The 21,708-nt window shown below is 49.4% G+C and overlaps 1 pseudogene; it reads right to left on the bottom strand.

The window, feature by feature from the left end:
* Positions 1-15,326: 15,326 nt before the first annotated feature.
* LOC130203065 (protein FAM177A1-like) lies at positions 15,327-20,674 on the bottom strand (annotated as a pseudogene).
* Between the last annotated feature and the right edge of the window lie 1,034 nt (positions 20,675-21,708).

Raw genomic sequence — 21,708 nt, 5'->3', positions numbered from 1 at the left:
CTCTGTTCAATATCTGAGCCCAGATCTGTGCATGAAGATATAAAGCAAAACATCTTATTTATTCTTCATAATCTAACGATCATCACGTTCTACATGAAGCTTCTCAGAACCTGAGTCAGAAAACAGCTTCTCAGAACCTCTTATCTGGAGTGGACTGCAGCGTGTGTGTGACAGTGGTGTGTGTGACACAGTGGTGTGTGTGTGTGACAGTGGTGTGTGTGTGTGATAACAGTGGTGTGTGTGTCTTCTCTAGAATCCGTAGACCGTTCTTTGTAAACATGTTTTCAATTTATTATGCATGTTTTCTACTTAATATGGCATGTTTTTTATTTAATATCCATGTTTTTTATTTAATATGGCATATTTTCTATAGAAAATATGCCATCTTTTCAATTTAAAATGGCATGTGTTCTATTTAATTTGCATGTGTTCTACTTAATATGCATGTTTTCTATTTAATATGGCATGTGTTCTACTTAATATGCATGTTTTCTATTTAATATGGCATGTTTTCTATTTAATATGGCGTCTTTTCAATTTAATATCCATGTTTTCTACTTAATATGGCATGTTTTCTACTTAATATGCATGTTTTCTATTTAATATGTTTGTAATATGTATGTTTTAATTTGAAGTATCTGTCTTGCCTGCACCTTGTTTTTGTTTTTTAAATTACGCAACGAACAATCCTAAATGTGTCTTTGGTTGCCGACATGAAGCTTCTGTGATGATGATGTTTTTCTATTGCACATGTGATACTTCTACAAGGTTTTCCATGTGTGTTTGGTTATGATCTGGCCTGCTCTTTACTAAATGTTGAGCTGTAAACTGGCTGATGAAGCACCGAGTGACTCAGAGGGAAGAGGACAGAACAGAGGCGTCACATGACTGCTCGGTTTTCCAGGAACAGATCACAATGACTTTGCTGGGGGACGTCTGAGAATATACAAGTTTACTTCTAAGAAAAGTCTGTCTTAAGTCTCTGAGGTTTTATGTTACCCCTCTTATCTCCTCCCAGCTCCATCTCTTTTTTCTTTCTACTCACTGACGGAAAGGGCAACCTTACAGCTCGTTGCCCTCGGGGGCTTTGACCCCATCTATTTCACTTAAATAACCTCAAACCACAAAACAAAAAGCTGCTAACAACTTTGGGTTCGGCTCAACATTCAAAAGACAGCATATTGATTTCATTATTTCAATTAATAATTGAGAAATACATTAACGGTCAACATTTTTAGAGCACGCCCATCTTTCCAGTTTTTAAAGGTAAGCGGCAAACTGCCAGAAAAAGGTTTACGTTAACGAAACATGAAAAATAATGTGCATTTTAAAATTCCATTTTTCAGGGAACGAGTGACGGGTTAACGACGTGCAGCCGTTCTGAAACCTGCAAGTTGTGGAAGTAAATGAAACCTCGATGGTTGATGCTAACAATCCCTCCAGGTGTCTCGACGATAGTTGATCACTGTATAAAGCAGCGTGGGAACAGACGGTGTTACTACACCCTCTGGAGCGTTATGTGGACAGTATTGTACAGGAAGTCGCATATTGCTCTTATAATGCCAAGAAAAAGGTAATTAACAAAGACAGGCAGACTATTATAACCCTTAAAAGGCTCGGTCTTTCCTTTAGAGAAATTGACGTGTTCTAGAACGTTTGACCGGTTGTGTACATTTTGATATTTCAACACAAATATGAAAAATAAATGTGAAGAAGAATACCAGACCTGCCTTCAACTGTTTAGCTGAACGTTGCCCTTGAGTTTATTTGCTGACATTTTAATGACCTTTTTACACAAGCAGGGGTTACAGATGTGTCTCTAACCTGGTCTTTCCTGATACGTTAGCTAAATAATCCACCGTGCTGCTCCGGCTAACGTTAGTTCCCAACATGGCGCAATAACATCACAAACTAGAACGGGCACTCGGTAGAGCGCATACCTTCGCATATCAAAAGATTGGGCATTGAATTATGAACATTTTGGCATTAGTTGCATGCCAATTGGATAAAAATATGGTAAAAATAAGATTTTGACCTTTTCATGACCTTGACCTTGACCTTTGACCCGATCGATCCCAAAATCGAATCAAATGGTCCCCGTATAATAACCAATCATCCCATCAAATTTCATGCAATTCGGTTGAATAGTTTTTGAGTTATGCGAGGAACACGCATACAAATAAATAAATAAATACACGGCGATCAAAACATAACCTTCCGCATTTTCAATGCGAAGGTAATAACAGCAACGTTCGTACTGAAGTTTTCATGACTTTCCATCTGTTTGCCAGTAGCACTGGTAGCACTGGACCTGGAAAACATGTGATAGAAATCGCTAACACACGCTAACGGTAGCTTCCACAAGCTAACGGTAGCTAACAATGGCTAACTGACGGAGCAACGTTGCATCACAGCCGTGTTACTCAAAGTTTAAAACGACGACAAATGAAAGTAAACTCTGATTTAATAAATGAAATATACTACTGTGGTTTACTGTTGCACGTTAGCTAGCATAGCATCCCGCCTGTTCCCGTGACACGTCGTGCTGTATTTAGTCAGCACAAGTTCTCTCGTGCTAATTTTGAACAACACCATGAAGCTAGACCTACTATGTTCTCTTTTGTGACAGACAATAATAGATTGTTTCTCTTTTAAATGTCTGCAAGAGTCCTGTGATAAAACAGTTCAACCATATTTCAGATGCTTTTTGTGAGTATATATTGAAGTATAAATTGGGCATGTGATATTGTCTCAGATCACAGGCCTCTGGATTAATTGGAATACAAAAAAATTGTTTATAAAATCAGCAAATATTCTATCATCGTCCAACGAATCACTATAGTATCGGTCGTATCGTACATCCTTTGATGAGCGGTTAGCGAGACTTCATCTCCTGTCTGATGTCAGCTATCGGCAAAACATGTCCAGCTGGTCCATTACACTTCAATAAGATGCAATGCATCAACACACATGAGAGTAAAACCCTCCGACTGGAAGCTCAAGAGGTTTTCCAGGTGAGTCTGGAGCCCAAAACCTGGAAACCCCATGGACGGAGTCCTTTTGGAGGTGACTACTTCCTGGAGGCCTCAGTAATACCAGCCAGTCGCCTCCTGATGGCTTCAGAGGAGAGAAGACGCCCCGCGGCCGAACCGACCGTGCGTCGCACCACCATGGAGAGGAAAGTATTGCATCAAGCTAACGTGCAAAAGACTATTAAAAACAATGCTCTGGTATTAATACATGTTGCGCAATCCTACAGCTTGAGCCCTTAAGAGACGCGGCGGTGCCAAGCTACAGGAGCGAGACAGTTTGGCATCCCAGTGACGACAAAGCGTGACTCATGTTCTGCACACGACTGTACGCCTATAAAAATCCCCCCTTCACACATTCATGCTTTCATTAATTGAGCGTCCACATCGTCCAAAAATGGAAAAAACGTGCTCTCGTCGATCTTATTATTGCTTATGATAGATAGTCAAACAGGATTAGGAATGGTTATTTATTTGTAGAGCAGTGAAGTCATTTCAGGGAATGTTGGGGGAATTTGGAATGAGAACATTTACCCGCAAAAAAAAGATATCGTTATGTTTTGGATGCTATTTTGTGTTTTTGTGCAAGACAAAGACTCCATTTAGGATTCAAAATGCAATGTATAGGACTTTTTCTCTTAAATCCTTTGGTGTCCTCCTCCTCCTCCTCCTCCTCCTCGGCCACCACATTCGCAGAGTGAACTGCATCCAGGAAATCCAGCGGGGCTATAAACCGACGTGCAACGTCCTCGGCATTGGCAGATTTATAGCTCGAGGGAGAACGCCGTGTCTTCAAACCTGCTCGGCGACCGTGAACTTCAACTTTAAGTTCGGCGGTGTTATGAAAAAAGAAAAGAAAAGAAAAGAGGCAGGAATGTGCTCACAGAGGACCGCTGGAGTGGAATCTTTGCCGGGAATTTCCCACTCTGGCGAGCGCGCGCTGCACGTGCGCGACCGCAGCGGAATGAGTACAAACAAGTCGGACGGACTCAGGTGCACGGCTCTTTTCGAGGAGGTTAACGAGTGGTTGCCGTGGCGATAGGTGCCAAGGAAGTCTCTCCTTTGTTCCTTAGCTGTTGTGCAGTTATGAATCATTAGCTGGACGAGTTTCATATATTCGGGGAAGGACACGCTGTACTGCAGTGGGAGCAACACGCCACTCAGACACGCTGACTCACTCTCAATAAGATGCAATGCATCAACACACATGAGAGTAAAACCCTCCGACTGGAAGCTCAAGAGGTTTTCCAGGTGAGCCTGGAGGCCAAAACCTGGAAACCCCATGGACGGAGTCCTTTTGGAGATGACTACTTCCTGGAGGCCTCAGTAATACCAGAGTCAGTCGCCTCCTGATGGCTTCAGAGGAGAGAAGACGCAAAAGACTGTTAAAAACAATGCTCTGGTATTCTTAAATAAACTCTAGTAACCTCTTGTTGCACGGGGAGCGTCGCTGCATCGGGATCACTTTTCAGGATCGCGAAGCGTTAACAATGTGCAGAGCCTGCAGCGCTTCACGTGGACCGAGCAGTTGTGACCACCGCTGACCTCCAGGAGCACCGCTCCGGAGAGGCCGCTTCTCTCCTTCTGAAATCCCCCAAACTTTCCCCCAGCCAGCTCCTTCCTCCCGGCCCCCGGGACGCCGCTCGGCGCAGGCCTCCCGTGATCCGCTCCGCAGCCACAGCTGGCGAAGCGGTCGTTAACGCCGACCATGTGCTTTCGGCCTGATTGCTTTTCCAGGGCCCGAGCGGAGGGGAAGTGTTACGCGGAGGGCGGGGGAGGGGAGGCGTGCCGGGAAGCCGGCCCAGATGTGTGCAGTAGCAGCCAGGCGCACATCTGCAATCGTTTGAACTTACTGGGGGAATTCCTCGCTGCGCCTTTCCATATAGTTCCTCAATTTCGGGACAATGAGTCGCTTGACCGCCTCCCTTCTCTTCTTCCTCTCGTGTTTCCCTCCGGGTGTCGGGAGCCGTTTCCCCCACAGACGGAGGCTCAGCCGGCCTGGTGGCGGCTCCCGGAGGCGTGGGACAAGTCCTTCTGTGAATACTCAGAGTACCAGGGACGAGATGCAGACACAACAGGCACTCAACGTGGAGTCGCACTTTGGTCCCGGGCTTTGAAACCTCACGTGTCCTCTCAGGGACGAATGAAGAAGATGCAAAGATGCAAAGTCTCAAAGTCCGCCCCAGGAGACACAGGCCCTGCTTGCCGAAAAGCCTCCAAAACGACAGAGTTTTGGGTTGAATCGAACAAAAAGGGCTATAAATATCTATATGTTTGCAGCGTGGGTTGACCAGAGCAGAAGCAGAACGGGGAGTTTCCTCTCCTCCGGGACGGGGGAGATGTCCTCGTATTAGCGCTTCAAGGTTTGGGGACAAGATGTTCTCCAGAGGACGGAGATCTACCCGGAGACGCAGCATCTCGGTGTCCTCCGGGGGCCGAGGCAGTCTGGGCCGCGGGGCCACAGAAGCGTGATGAAGGGCCTGCATCGTTCTCTCGATGAAATCATGTTCTGTTATGTGTGTGTGAGTGGGTGTGTGTTTGAGTTTAGTTCGATCAAAATATACAACAATCAGAATTCAACAAAAGAAGAAAGTGGCCGACCCAAAGGGTCGAGGCTGAAGCTAACTAGCTTATAAGAGCCCTAACCTATGATTTCTCAAAAAAACTTATTTCAAAGAACCATATATATACATACACATATATACACTTATACATACATACACATACATATATAAAACCAAAACAAAACAAACCAGAAATTCAAGAACTTTTCCCCATTAAGCGTTTCTTCTTCTGCTTCATCGATGCTGTTACGTCTTTACTTCTCCAGAGTCATATCTTTAATTTTTTTTCTTGAATATCACCAGATTTGGACTTTCTTTGATGTCATCAGTTAAAATATTCCACCGTTTCACCCCACAGACAGAGATGCTCATGCTTTGTAGAGTCGTATGAGCAGTCCTTCTCTGTGTGTGTGTGTGTGTGTGGGTATGCAGGTGAAATCTTCCCATTACACAGTACTGTAATGGTTACAGGTACTGGAACCCAAAAGCACGACACGTAAACAGGGATGCAGGAGGAGGATCTTTACTTGGTGATTCAGGCGGGTCAGAACCGGGTCGTCCGTCAAACAGGGCAACAAATCCAAAAAGGGGCCGGCCAAGATCTAAAGTCGGGTCAACAGGGTCGTAACGGGAAGATCAGATTTAGTATTTAGGAATTCGATGGAGAGTTTGGTAACGACACACAAGACAACCTGTCAGAGGACGAGTGGAAGTGAGGGAGCTAAAGAGGGAGGGGCTAATGAGGGGAGGGGCTGCAGGTGAGACGGGCGTGAGGACCAGGTGAAGGGAACGAGCCAATCAGGTGAGGAGGACAGGATCTGGAATGACAGGAGAGTTCATGAAGCACGATGAAGATAACGATGAAGGCGAGGAGGTCGTGACAGCTCCCTGACCCGTCTGACCCGCTGACATCAAGTGGGTGTTGATACTGTGATGGATGCACATACCTAGTATGACACTGTTGAATATCTATCCTCTCCACGGTGGCAGATGGAGATGAAGGACACGCTGAGTCATGGTGACCATCACCGTGGAAACCCTGGTGAGGAGGAGGTGCTCCCATTGGTCGGTGGAGGACGTGCCTCATGTGCTCCGTTCATCCAGTGGACTTGCTTTAGTTTGGGTTATTTTAAAATGTTCTGCAGGTACATGAAAACAACTCACTCACAAACATAACTCCTACAGGTGAGATTTGAACAGTTTTGTAGTGCATTACTTTTTTATTTTGATGGATTTCTTTGATGTACTCTGAAGAACATTCCTGAGCTTAAGGCCCGCCAGTCCGTTCACAGCTCACTGGTGTTGATGTCGAGCCCTGAAAACCTTCTTTTACATCTCCATTTCATTTTTATTTCCCTTTATTTATCATTTATTTTGTCAACTTTATCAATACATGAGCTGCTGGTGATCACACGGCCTTCACATGACCCTCCAGCCACCTGCACCAGAGGACTGGTCCCTGAGATAGGAGCTAGTGCCAGGGACTTTCCACAGCCCAGCGTGTGTGTGTGTGTGTGTGTGTGTAGTGCATGTCTCTGTGTTTGGGTGTGTGCACGCAGACAAAGACGACATGCAGAGAAGCTTTCTGCAGACGTGTGACCGAGAACATACATGTAAACGGTTTCCACGCACATAGAAACGTGTGTGTGTGTTTCAGATGATCCTGTCTTAGTACCACGGTGGGGACATTCACGAGGCTGCGAGGGAGGGTTTGCACATGTTGGCCGTGTGGCCTGCAAACTGTTTCATGAGCATGATCGCAACTCTGAACACATGGAATCAGACAACTAAGCAACGCCTGCGGAGCGGCAGTCAGTCTGCAGAGTCTCCGTCCTGTGTTTCTACGCGGCGGCCCACGGAGGAAGCTGAAGGCTGAGGGGGGGAGACAGGAGGCCGATGTGCTGGAAATCCCCCTCAGCGGCCCGTCTGAGACCCCCGGGGCTGAGGCCCGCCTCCAAGGGGCTGAGGCCCACCTCCAAGGGGCTGAGGCCCCCATCCAAGGGGCTGAAGCCCACCTCCAAGGGGCTGAGGCCCACCTCCAAGGGGCTGAGGCCCACCTCCAACGGGCTGAGGCCCCCATCCAAGGGGCTGAGGCCCACCTCCAAGGGGCTGAGGCCCACATCCAAGGGGCTGAAGCCCACATCCAAGGGGCTGAGGCCCACCTCCAACGGGCTGAGGCCCCCATCCAAGGGGCTGAGGCCCACCTCCAAGGGGCTGAGGCCCACCTCCAAGGGGCTGAAGCCCACATCCAAGGGGCTGAGGCCCACATCCAAGGGGCTGAGGCCCGCCTCCAAGGGGCTGAGGCCCACCTCCAAGGGGCTGAAGCCCACATCCAAGGGGCTGAGGCCCACCTCCAAGGGGCTGAGGCCCGCCTCCAAGGGGCTGAAGCCCACATCCAAGGGGCTGAGGCCCACATCCAATGGGCTGAGGCCCACCTCCAAGGGGCTGAAGCCCACATCCAAGGGGCTGAGGCCCACATCCAAGGGGCTGAGGCCCTCATCCAAGGGGCTGAGGCCCACCTCCAAGGGGCTGAAGCCCACATCCAAGGGGCTGAGGCCCACATCCAAGGGGCTGAGGCCCTCATCCAAGGGGCTGAGGCCCACCTCCAAGGGGCTGAGGCCCACATCCAAGGGGCTGAGGCCCACCTCCAAGGGGCTGAGGCCCACCTCCAAGGGGCTGAGGCACCCATCCAAGGGGTTGAGGGCCACCTCCAAGGGGCTGAGGTCCACCTCCAAGGGGCTGAGGGCCACATCCAAGGGGCTGAGGGCCACTTCCAAGGGGCTGAGGCCCTCATCCAAGGGGTGGCTGCGGTCCTCCCCACGCGCCCTCCTTCCTCTCTCTGCGTCTCACTGCCCCTCGGCTTCCCCTCGCAGAGGTGTCCATGCATGTGTCCTTCCCCACTGAAGAGGGGAGGAGACGGTCGAGGTGAAACCAGTAACCCACACGGAGACATGGAGGGGCAACTGGAACCCCAAACGGTTCTTTAAAGAACAATGTCCTTTAAGAGTTCTTCAAAGAACCTATACAGGTCTCTCAAAGAACCTTAAAAGATGTTTCTTTAAGGCACCATTTCTGGTGTTTTTCATCCACAAGACAAACTGAAAGTAACCGGCATGCCACTTGATGAACAGTCACACAGGTGTAACAGCACACCTGGCAGTCAGGTGTGGTGCAGTGTGCTGTGTGGTGAGATGGGGAGTGACTCGGGAAAAGGCTCGTTAAACCGGTCTCCTCAGAGCCCCCCCCCCCCCCCCCACACACACACACACGCTCAGAGCCAGAGGAATGTCACGTATGCTTTATTGGAAGCCAAGGGGCTGAGGGGGGATGGCATCGTGAATCCTGGCTCTTCCCTCTACTGCTCATGTCCTGCAGCGTCCTCTCGGCTGCAGCACGACTACAGGTTGCAGAGACCAGAGACCAGAGACCAGAGACAGACAGACGGACGGACGGACGGACGGACGGACGGACGGACGGACGGACGCACGCACGCACGCACGCACGCACGCACGCACGCACGCACACGCACATACGCACACGCACATACGCACACGCACACACACACGCAGGGTTTAATTATCAGATTTGGAATTCAAACACAAAAAAATTAGTGCTGTGAAAAATAACGCGTTAACTCAGTTAATCCAATTACAGGTTTAACTAGTTTTTTTTTTTTTACGCATTTAACGCATGCGCAGAATGAGCTTCCAACCCGTCTGTTGTTGGTCGTTGGGACGAAAAAAAAGTCACTTGCAAAATGAGCTTCCAATCCACCACTTCAATCTGAACTCTGTCCGCTCTCATGCAGACGGTCTGTTCATCGGTAATGATCCTTCCGCAGGTTCACCTCCGGAAACCTTGTTACGACTTTTACTTCCTGTAGATCAGGGTCTCAACACGTCGATCGCGACCTGCCAGTCGATCGCGGCGTAGTGTCGGTAGATCAATGACATTAAAGAGATTGGCCCGCCCCCTGACATGTTCTCTATAGCACGTCTTTGTTCTTTTATTAAACTAAACGTCTGTTGTTGATCGTATCTCCACAGCAGCATGTCATTTCTGTCTCTTCGCGTTGCGTTAACACTTATCGATCTCCATCTAGCGTGCCACAGAGCTCCGTGCGCGCGCATCGGGACCGAGCAAAAAAAAAGTCACTTGTCAATCTGTCCACCTTTAGATTGTATCATGGTGGAGTTAATGGTTGACAAACAAGAGAAAAATGCTCTGTTTAACCCTCCTGTTACCTTTACATTTACTAACATATTTTACCCTCGGGGTCAATTTGACCCCAGCAATTAAAACCTCCAGAAAATTATTAGAATTAATATTGTTTCCCAAGTTTAAGTGTGAGGTACTTTATGTTTGTTTGTTGACTACCTAAATAGCCCTTTAAATAAATAAAAAGTTGATATTTCTGATATGTTTGACACAGTGAAAAACAGCCTGGGGTCAAATTGACCCCAAAGAACACCGACATTAAACATTGAATGGGGTCAAATTGACCCGAAAGGTAACAGGAGGGTTAAACATTCTGTTTAGGATGAAGATGTATTAATGTTCCATATGGAAGAAAACTGCTAAATAACTGCTGAGTTGCAGCACCATTGTATAGAAGAATGTATAAATGTATATATCCGTCTTTTGTCATAAATCTCTATGTTCTCACAAAATATACCGAGAATATCGGTAATATGTGATTAATCATGATTAATCCACAAAAACCTGTGATTAACCCGATTAAAATTTTTAATCGTTTCACAGCCCTAAAAAAAATGCAACAGACATTAAAATCATGTTTTTCATCGATAATATTTGATTTTTCACTATTTTATCAGAGTCTCTGACATTATGTGCTTTATTTTCACATTTCCAACTCTATCAATAATATATATATATATATAATTATTTTAATTTGATATAAATACTATTTTCAGCATACATATTTCATACATATCATATCAATTAAAAAGAAGAAGATATTATGTAGATATATATATATAATCTTATTTTTAAAATGTTATATAAATACCATGTTCAGCATACATATCATATGTGGTACGTTGTCTGAGCCTGAGTGGCGCTACTGGCCCTCAGGAGCCCCATCGAGTCTCTCCTGTTTCATCCGGTGCTGCCCTCTAGTGGACAAACTGTGGACACGTCGGTTTGCCTGTTCCATCTTCTCTCCACTGAGCAGTGGGGTCTTTATGTGGACCCAAACACGTGGGAACTACGGGTGCATACAGATGTAACTCTCTGTTTCCATGAGCAGTCACATGTTGATGTGAATGAAATCCACTGGAAAACAGCAGTTTTAATTTGGGCCTCGATTGAGGCCAAAAGCTAAGGTTGACTTTGTGTTCACAGCTCGTCAAAGACTGAGGGGGAAAAACCCTCAAACAGTAGTGAAGACATTTAAAAGAATTATTTAAACCTCCATTTAACTAGCTGAGTCCCATTGACTCGCAGAATCAGTGACTTCTATAAAACCCATTTTTATAGAGAAGCTTTTAAGTGATGTCGTCCTTTCATGCAGAACTTTGGTTCCCCTAATTTAGTTTGTCTGTTTTTAATTTAAATTGAATTTTTTAAATCTTATATTTGTATATTACTTTTCTTTTTGTTTTGCTTTGACTCTCTGTAGAGCACTTTGTAAACTTTGTTTTTAAAGGTGCTGTACAAATAAAGTTATTATTATTACTGAGATTAAAAATCTCTATTTCGAGGGTGACCTGGACTCGACAGGCCTCAGAAACACAATGACAAACAAAAAACACACAACAACAGTGAAAAGAATATAAAAGTGAATAACTAGTGACATAACTAGTGAAAGTAAAAGCCCAACGGAGTTTATTGACATGCTGACAACCTCTTGTACAGCGTCTGAGGGGAGTTTGTGATATTGGGCTGTATGAAATAAACTGAATTAAATAATTGATCATGCCAATGTCTATAATTGTATATTATATATTGTGTATATGTTGTTTTTTGTGTATATATTTTGTTTTCCTCTATATATTTTAGTATTAATATTTAGTAGTTAGTGTTTTATTTGTATCTTTTATTAATGCTCTAATGTGCAGCCGCTGCTGTGATCCTGAAATGTCCGCACTGTGGGACTAATACAGGATTATCTAATCTTATAACACAGATCCCACTCTGAGGCCTCCGGCACGCGGGGATCTTGTGATGTGTTCGGCAGCGTGAGAGGTCGAGGAGGTCGTCATGAGGGGTCGAGGAGGTCGAGATGAGGGGTCGAGGAGGTCGTCATGAGGGGTTGAGGAGGTCGTCATGAGGGGTCGAGGAGGTCGAGATGAGGGGTCGAGGAGGTCGTCATGAGGGGTCGTGGAGGTCGTCATGAGGGGTCGAGGAGGTCGTCATGAGGGGTCGAGGAGGTCGTCATGAGGGGTCGAGGAGGTCGTCATGAGGGGTCGAGGAGGTCGAGATGAGGGGTCGAGGAGGTCGAGATGAGGGGTCGAGGAGGTCGTCATGAGGGGTCGAGGAGGTTGAGATGAGGGGTCGAGGAGGTCGTCATGAGGGGTCGAGGAGGTCGAGATGAGGGGTCGAGGAGGTCGTCATGAGGGGTCGAGGAGGTCGTCATGAGGGGTCGAGGAGGTCGTCATGAGGGGTCGAGGAGGTCGAGATGAGGGGTCGAGGAGGTCGTCATGAGGGGTCGAGGAGGTCGAGATGAGGGGTCGAGGAGGTCGTCATGAGGGGTCGAGGAGGTCGAGATGAGGGGTCGAGATGAGGGGTCGAGGAGGTCGTCATGAGGGGTCGAGGAGGTCGAGATGAGGGGTCGAGGAGGTCGTCATGAGGGGTCGAGGAGGTCGAGATGAGGGGTCGAGGAGGTCGTCATGAGGGGTCGAGGAGGTCGAGATGAGGGGTCGAGGAGGTCGAGATGAGGGGTCGAGGAGGTCGTCATGAGGGGTCGAGGGGTCGTGGAGGTCGTCATGAGTGGTCGAGGAGGTCGAGATGAGGGGTCGAGGAGGTCGTCATGAGGGGTCGAGGAGGTCGAGATGAGGGGTCGAGGAGGTCGTCATGAGGGGTCGAGGAGGTCGAGATGAGGGGTCGAGGAGGTCGTCATGAGGGGTCGAGGAGGTCGAGATGAGGGGTCGAGGAGGTCGTCATGAGGGGTCGAGGAGGTCGTCATGAGGGGTCGAGGAGGTCGAGATGAGGGGTCGAGGAGGTCGTCATGAGGGGTCGAGGAGGTCATGAGGGGTCGAGGAGGTCGAGATGAGGGGTCGAGGAGGTCGTCATGAGGGGTCGAGGAGGTCGTCATGAGGGGTCGAGGAGGTCGAGATGAGGGGTCGAGGAGGTCGTCATGAGGGGTCGAGGGGTCGTGGAGGTCGTCATGAGTGGTCGAGGAGGTCGAGATGAGGGGTCGAGGAGGTCGCATGAGGGGTCGAGGAGGTCGAGATGAGGTCGAGGAGGCCGCCATGAGGGGTCGAGGAGGTCGAGATGAGGGGTCGAGGAGGTCGTCATGAGGGGTCGAGGAGGTCGAGATGAGGGGTCGAGGAGGTCGTCATGAGGGGTCGAGGAGGTCGAGATGAGGGGTCGAGGAGGTCGTCATGAGGGGTCGAGGAGGTCGAGATGAGGGGTCGAGGAGGTCGTCATGAGGGGTCGAGGAGGTCGAGAGGGGTCGAGGAGGTCGTCATGAGGGGTCGAGGAGGTCGCCAGATGAGGGGTCGAGGAGGTCGTCATGAGGGGTCGAGGAGGTCGAGATGAGGGGTCGAGGAGGTCGTCATGAGGGGTCGAGGAGGTCGTCATGAGGGGTCGTGGAGGTCGCATGAGGGGTCGAGGAGGTCGAGATGAGGGGTCGAGGAGGTCGTCATGAGGGTCGAGGAGGTCGAGATGAGGGTCGAGGAGGTCGCATGAGGGGTCGAGGAGGTCGAGATGAGGGGTCGAGGAGGTCGTCATGAGGGGTCGAGAGGTGCCATGAGGGGTCGAGGAGGTCGTCATGAGGGGTCGAGGAGGTCGTCATGAGGGGTCGAGGAGGTCGAGATGAGGGGTCGAGATGAGGGGTCGTGGAGGTCGTCATGAGTGGTCGAGGAGGTCGTCATGAGGGGTCGAGGAGGTCGAGATGAGGGGTCGAGGAGGTCGTCATGAGGGGTCGAGGAGGTCGAGATGAGGGGTCGAGGAGGTCGTCATGAGGGGTCGAGGAGGTCGTCATGAGGGGTCGAGGAGGTCGAGATGAGGGGTCGAGGAGGTCGCCATGAGGGGTCGAGGAGGTCGTCATGAGGGGTCGAGGAGGTCGAGATGAGGGGTCGAGGAGGTCGTCATGAGGGGTCGAGGAGGTCGTCATGAGGGGTCGAGGAGGTCGTCATGAGGGGTCGAGGAGGTCGTCATGAGGGGTCGAGGAGGTCGTCATGAGGGGTCGAGGAGGTCGTCATGAGGGGTCGAGGAGGTCGTCATGAGGGGTCGAGGAGGTCGAGATGAGGGGTCGAGGAGGTCGTCATGAGGGGTCGAGGAGGTCGTCATGAGGGGTCGAGGAGGTCGTCATGAGGGGTCGAGGAGGTCGTCATGAGGGGTCGCAGAGGTCGTCATGAGGGGTCGCTGAGGTCGAGATGAGGGGTCGAGATGAGGGGTCGAGGAGGTCGTCATGAGGGGTCGAGGAGGTCGCATGAGGGGTCGAGGAGGTCGAGATGAGGGGTCGAGGAGGTCGTCATGAGGGGTCGAGGTCTCATGAGGTCGAGGAGGTCGCATGAGGGGTCGAGGAGGTCGTCATGAGGGTCGAGGAGGTCGTCATGAGGGGTCGAGGAGGTCGTCATGAGGGGTCGAGGAGGTCGTCATGAGGGGTCGAGGAGGTCGAGATGAGGGGTCGAGGAGGTCGTCATGAGGGGTCGAGGAGGTCGTCATGAGGGGTCGAGGAGGTCGTCATGAGGGGTCGAGGAGGTCGTCATGAGGGGTCGTCATGAGGGGTCGAGGAGGTCTCGATGACCATCTCGGGCTCATGACCTCACGGGCATGAGGTCACCATGGGGGTCGCGAGGTCATGACCTCGATGGTCGAGGAGGGCCGTCATGAGGGTCGAGGAGGTCGTCATGAGGGGTCGTGGAGGTCGTCATGAGGGGTCGAGGAGGTCGTCATGAGGGGTCGAGGTCGAGATGAGGGGTCGAGGAGGTCGTCATGAGGGGTCGAGGAGGTCGTCATGAGGGGTCGTCATGAGGGGTCGAGGAGGTCTCAGGCCTACAGGAGCCTGAGAGGGACACATTGCGCTGGCTGACCTCAGATCAGTCTGTGCACAGATCAACAGGCTCCTTGTTGCCGGTGACATCACTGAGGCTGGACAGCAGGACATTAATACATTAATAAAGATGTCCTCTTTGGACCAGCCGGTTGAACTGAAGAGAAACTGATTCAACAATAATGAATATGAAGACTATGAAGTGGGCCGAACCCCCAGGAAGAACTACAACTTCTTCTTCTTCGTATATTATGACAAATGGACAACGAATATAAAAGTAACACAATGATTATGATTTTTATTAACAGTTCGTGACATGTGTTCCTCACCAAATCAATAGAAAATATGCTTAAGTCAAGTGGTAAAATAAATACATAAATATAAAAAATCTTACAAAACAAAGTTTGAAATGTCAGTTGTCACACACACACACACACACACACACACACACACACACACACACACACACACACACACACACACACACACACACACACACACACACACACACACACACACACACACACACACACACACACACACACACACACACACACGGCTCGCTCCGGTCTTGGTGGTCCAGGTGTTTGATACCCAGGGATGAAGCTGCTCAGTGCTTCCACACACACATCGAGTTCAATACGAGTTAATACAAAAACACAGAGAGCAAATCAACATGTGAGGCGAGTCGGTGCAGCCGGGAGCATCGGGGGGGTCAGGGGGGTCAGGGCCAGCTGCTAGAGCCCCGACTCAAAGGCCGGTGGACGTCTTCAAGCACTCGTGTGTCCGCATCCGTCCCCGACTCGGCGGCCTCGGTGACTCCGGCCACGCGGAGCGCTCGCCGCACAGCAGGAGGTCAGAGAGCTGGAACATGTGGCGAGGAGCCAACATGGAGGCCGCCGACGAGGTCAGAGCAGCCTCATCTCACACACACGTATGTCCACACGCACACGCAACACTTTACCATTGGGTTGTGGATCTCTACACATTTGTTTGTGGACACATTTGTTTGTGGATCGTTACAAATTTGTTTGTGGATCGCTACACATTTGTTTGTGGACACATTTGTTTGTGGATCGTTACAAATTTGTTTGTGGATTGCTACACATTTGTTTGTGGATCACTACATATTTGTTTGTGGATCGCTACACATTTGTTTGTGGATCGCTACACATTTGTTTGTGGACACATTTGTTTGTGGATCGTTACAAATTTGTTTGTGGATCGCTACACATTTGTTTGTGGATCGCTACACATTTGTTTGTGGATCGTTACAAATTTGTTTGTGGATCGCTACACATTTGTTTGTGGACACATTTGTTTGTGGATCATTACACATTTGTTTGTGGACACATTTGTTTGTGGATCACTACACATTTGTTTGTGGATCGCTACACATTTGTTTGTGGTTTTTTGAGACTCCCCTGCCGTGGCTCGATTCGCAAAATGTTTTTTTTCAACACCTATCTGCAGCCAATCAGACGTCTGAGGCGGGAGTGAAGCGAATGCCGCTCCTGTGATTGGTTGAAAATGAGGGCGACATCTGATTGGCTGCAGGTATCTTTGTGAATTGTTCTGTGTGCATTTTAAATGACAGACTGATCCGACCCCGAGACGAGTTCACAACGCGAACACAGCTCCAGCCTCGGCGTGTCCATCGTGACCCCGCCTCCATGTTCTCCATCGCCCAGCCGGTGCTCCGCCGTTGCATCGGGACACAGACGGCCAAACCACCGCCACGCGGCCGCCGTCTGCAGCCGGCGCACACAAACCAAGCGGCGCTCCTTTCTTTAACGGACAGACACACATCGAGAGCGCAGACGGACATTTCTGGCTCAGTTGACGATGGCGGGGACCCGGACGGCGCCGGGAGACGCCCGGCTCTCATCCTCGATCCGACAGGTGACCTCGGGGTGAGCGGCGGTCGGCCGGTCTTCATCCTGCCGAGACGGCGGCCGCTCGAAGGACCGCTCCGCCTCCTCCGACAGGCGCTCCTCCTCCTTCTCCCTCTGGCACACAGAAAGCATCGTGTGACCCACTGATTGGCTCACGGAGGAAAATCATTTAATCGGCCAATCCAGGACCAGAGTCCTGATAAACATCCGGGTCAAGGAGGTGACTTCCTGTTCTGATTGGGTGCAGACAGCGGTGAGTGCAGCGTGCATTACTTTAGGGTGAATTTTGTGTTGTGGACTATACAATATGCTAGCTTAGCGCTTAGCATATTTTGAGTAAATGCTAGACCCCCATTTTGTTTTCGTGCATGTTGTTTTCTTCCCTTTGTTCCCCTTTGGTTGCTGCTGGTAAACATTTTTTTGTGTTGAATGAACTGTTTCTTTGTGACCTTTTGTAAAGGTCAGGTTTTGATGACCACCTTATGGCTGCCGGTCGAGTCCAGGATGGACTTCAAACTCCTCATCACCTACAAGACCCTAAACAACCTGGCCCCTCCCTCTCTCTCTGACTCCTCCCCCTCCAACCCTTTGCCTCAGGTCCGCCGGCACAACCGCTCTGGAGATCATCAGGACCAAGCGCCGGACCTGGGCCGACCGGGCCTTCTCTCAGCAGCTGCCCCCCCCCCACCCTCTGGAACGCTCTACCCATCCACATCCGTCAGGCTCCCACCCGACCATCATTCAAGCCCTCTAAACACACCTTCCAACTCTCTTTCCCCTGCTGACCCCTGACCCCGATACGACCCACACAGCTCCTCCAGTCTGCTTCCCTCTCTTATTGTTCCACACGTCCTGTTTGTTTGTTTTGTCTGCTTTGTTTTTGTTTTGTTTGTCTCTTGTAGATAGATAGATAGATAGATAGATATATACTTTATTAATCCCCAAGGGGAAATTTGTCGATGTGAAGCATCTTTGTGTACCTAGAAAAGTGCTCTAGAAGTCTGAATTATTATTATTACTTGGTATCAGATGGCGAGCTACACACCTGTGTGATCAACATGATGACGGCCCACTTTGACCAAGTTTATTTTTCATTATAAATGTGTGTGTGTTACTTGATTTATGTTAATTTCAGTAAAAAAAAAAACCTTAAAAATGAACTATTTGATTCTGTGTTTTTCCCCCCACAAGAGTTGAGCTCCGTAGCCGAACCCGGTGACGAGTCCGGAGACTTTGGTTAAAAATATGAAAATAGAGCCGCAGGTTACAATCGCATCAGGAAAAGGAGATCACAGCGACGCGGAGCTGTGGGCGACGTAACTCCTTCTTCACCCGGTAGTATTCATCAATGGCGTACTGATATTTGGCCGAGGTTATCCCGAAGAGGGACGCCATCCTCTCGCCCAGGTAGTCGCAGGCTGCAACATCAGAATCAACAACAGGATCAGTGACTCATCCTCATGGAGCCGCGAGCCGAGAGAAGAATGAGGCAGAATCTAAGAGATGAAACGCGTCAGGAGCTCTGTGGCCGAACACAGCGGAGGAACTGCTGTGTGAGCTGGAGGTCAGACAGGTGAGGGAGGCGGTCAGACAGGTGAGGGAGGCGGGAGGAGGTCAGACAGGTGAGGGAGGAGGTCAGACAGGTGAGGGAGGTGTGAGGAGGTCAGACTGAGGAGTGAGGAGGTCAGACTGAGGAGTGAGGAGGTCAGACAGGTGAGGGAGGCGTGAGGAGGTCAGACTGAGGAGTGAGGAGGTCAGACTGAGGAGTGAGGAGGTCAGACAGGTGAGGGAGGAGGTCAGACAGGTGAGGGAGGTGAGGAGGTCAGACAGGTGAGGGAGGCGTGAGGAGGTCAGACAGGTGAGGGAGGAGGTCAGACAGATGAGGGAGGCGTGAGGAGGTCAGACTGAGGAGTGAGGAGGTCAGACAGGTGAGGGAGGCGTGAGGAGGTCAGACAGGTGAGGGAGGATGTCAGACAGGTGAGGGAGGTGTGAGGAGGTCAGACTGAGGAGTGAGGAGGTCAGACAGGTGAGGGAGGCGTGAGGAGGTCAGACTGAGGAGTGAGGAGGTCAGACTGAGGAGTGAGGAGGTCAGACTGAGGAGTGAGGAGGTCAGACAGATGAGGGAGGCGTGAGGAGGTCAGACAGGTGAGGGAGGAGGTCAGACAGGTGAGGGAGGTGTGAGGAGGTCAGACTGAGGAGTGAGGAGGTCAGACAGATGAGGGAGGCGTGAGGAGGTCAGACAGGTGAGGGAGGAGGTCAGACTGAGGAGTGAGGAGGTCAGACTGAGGCGTGAGGAGGTCAGACTGAGGAGTGAGGAGGTCAGACAGGTGAGGGAGGAGGTCAGACAGGTGAGGGAGGCGTGAGGAGGTCAGACTGAGGAGTGAGGAGGTCAGACAGGTGAGGGAGGCGTGAGGAGGTCAGACAGGTGAGGGAGGAGGTCAGACTGAGGAGTGAGGAGGTCAGACTGAGGAGGTCAGACAGGTGAGGGAGGAGGTCAGACTGAGGAGGGAGGAGGTCAGACTGAGGAGTGAGGAGGTCAGACTGAGGAGGTCAGACAGGTGAGGGAGGAGGTCAGACTGAGGAGGTCAGACAGGTGAGGGAGGAGGTCAGACTGAGGAGTGAGGAGGTCAGACAAGTGAGTGAGGAGGTCAGACAGGTGAGGAGGAGGTCAGACTGAGGAGTGAGGAGGTCAGACAAGTGAGGAGCGGAGGAGGTCTCACCTGAGGAGGAGTACGGAGGTCAGGTCAGACGAGAGGTCAGAGGTGAGGCCCCAGGTCAGACTGAGGATTAGACAGGTGAGTGGAGGTCAGTGGAGGATAGATTCACACACACACATACATACAAATAAACACACACCACACACACATCTACAAATAAACACACACCAAGCACACACACACACATGCACACACACCAAACACACACACACTCAAAAAACCGATTCAAGCCCTTCTTCGAGGTGACACATTTAAATATTGTTTGATACATTTAAATAAATCAATTACAAAAATAGATATTTATATTTAATGGGTGTAACACAAAATGTATGAATACTTTCATTTATTAGATTTATTTAGGTTAGATGGTGTGCATATCAACTCAAAATAAATGTGTTTCATTGAGGACTTCCCTTTGCGCATGCGCCTTCTGAAAATCAGTTGTTTGCATGAGGTGAAGACACTTTCATGGCTGTACGGTGGTGTAGTGGCTAGCACTGTTGCCTCACAGCCAGAGGGCCGTGGGTTCAATTCCCAGTCGGGGTGTTCCTTCTGTGTGGAGTTTGCATATTTTTTTAGTTAGTTAGTTTATATTTTGAGTTGGACAAACACAAATTAATTTAATTTAATGAATATCGTTATTTTATTTTAGATGTATTTGATACAAATGAGTTGGACTAACTTAATTACATTGTATTGCACTGATGTGCTAAATTTGAGTTGGAGTTGCATATAATTATTGGATGGAAAACCTGCCAACAATTTAATTGAGTTCATCCAATGAGTCATTTCTTTGAGTGCACGCACGCATGCACACGCACACACATCCTCACACACATGCACACACACACATCAAAATACACACAGACGTCCTCACACACGCCCCCCACCCTCACCCTGGCGCCGTCCCCCGGGGGGGCCAGCAGGTCCCTCCTCTCCGGCTCCTCCTCGTCGGTGCTGTACTCCTCCATCGTCTCCCCGCTGGAGAAGTGGATGACCCTGCGGGGAGCCTTCTCCCGGCGCGCGCCCAGCTCCACGCGCTCACAGCCCGGGGCGGGGCTCCCGGTCTGCGGACACGGCGGGGGGTTACCGGATTATTATCACATTCAAGGGAGTCGGCGGCTAACGCATAACAACACACGCACACACACACATCTCTAGCGCGTCATCACCGACACGGCACCCCGCTGACTGCAGGACCTCACGAGCTGCTACCGACCTGCTGCACGTGCGCGCCCGGCCCCACGGTCACGCTGCCGTTGGTGAGGACCAGGGAGATGTCGGCCATTGTCACCTTCTTCTTTGTATCTGTGGATGCTGCGCCCTCCCCGACGCCTCTCCTCCGCGCGCACGGACCCGGAAGTGCCGCGCGCAACGTCCATAGAGTGACGTCATAGCGTCACGGTAATATCACAACAATATATATAAACGCCTCCAATAATATACAAAAAATGCAATAATCTTTTTAACTATATTGAGAGAAATTGAAATTATTTGGGGAGGAAACTTTAAAATTGCGATAGAAGAGAAGATGGATAGAGTAACACATGAATTCAGACATTAATATGGTTTTATGGACCTTATTGATATCTGGAGAGAATATATACTTAATAAGTAATAATAATCTATCCAACCCACACAGCTGGTCTCTGCTGTTTTAGGATGTTAAATAAATAAATAAATAATTGGATTACCGGAAAATATATGAAAAATTCACGAAAACAATTGGCTGAAATTGTTTGGAATGAATAAAATCTTAAATTAGGAACGGAGTTTATTATATTGAGAAACGGATTTTTAAAGCAACGAAAGATAATCTCAGAACAACAACAATAACACTACGTCATCTCACCTGGAGGAGAAGTGATGTCATCTGGACCATGTGGAGGGGACACATCTGGCCAGAGGAGCCTGGGTGACGTAGGCGGAAGTGAACAAGCTGGAAACGGCACTAAATACTTTTTTAAATTAAGAAACTAGTAACAGTGAGCGATTCTGAAAACACAGACAATATTAATACGTTTCTAATGGACATATAAGAACATTAAATACATAAAACATGAAATACAATCAAACCTTTGTTTAACCCTCCTGTTGCCTTCGGGTCATTTTGACCCGATTCAATATTTAAACATTGAATCGGGTCAAAATTACCCGAAGGCAACACAAGGGTTAATAGAGTTATTAAAGTGTCTGGAAGATTATATATAAGATTATATATCTTCTGGGAATAATACATCCAACTCTTCAACAAGGAAACATTAAAAACAGATTATCTAAATTTTGAGAATTGGAGAATAATCTGTTCACTAAGATATTTGG

The sequence above is a fragment of the Pseudoliparis swirei genome, chromosome 12 (assembly GCF_029220125.1).
Source record: "Pseudoliparis swirei isolate HS2019 ecotype Mariana Trench chromosome 12, NWPU_hadal_v1, whole genome shotgun sequence".
NCBI lineage: Eukaryota > Metazoa > Chordata > Actinopteri > Perciformes > Liparidae > Pseudoliparis > Pseudoliparis swirei.
This window is presented reverse-complemented; position numbering and strand designations above follow the sequence as displayed.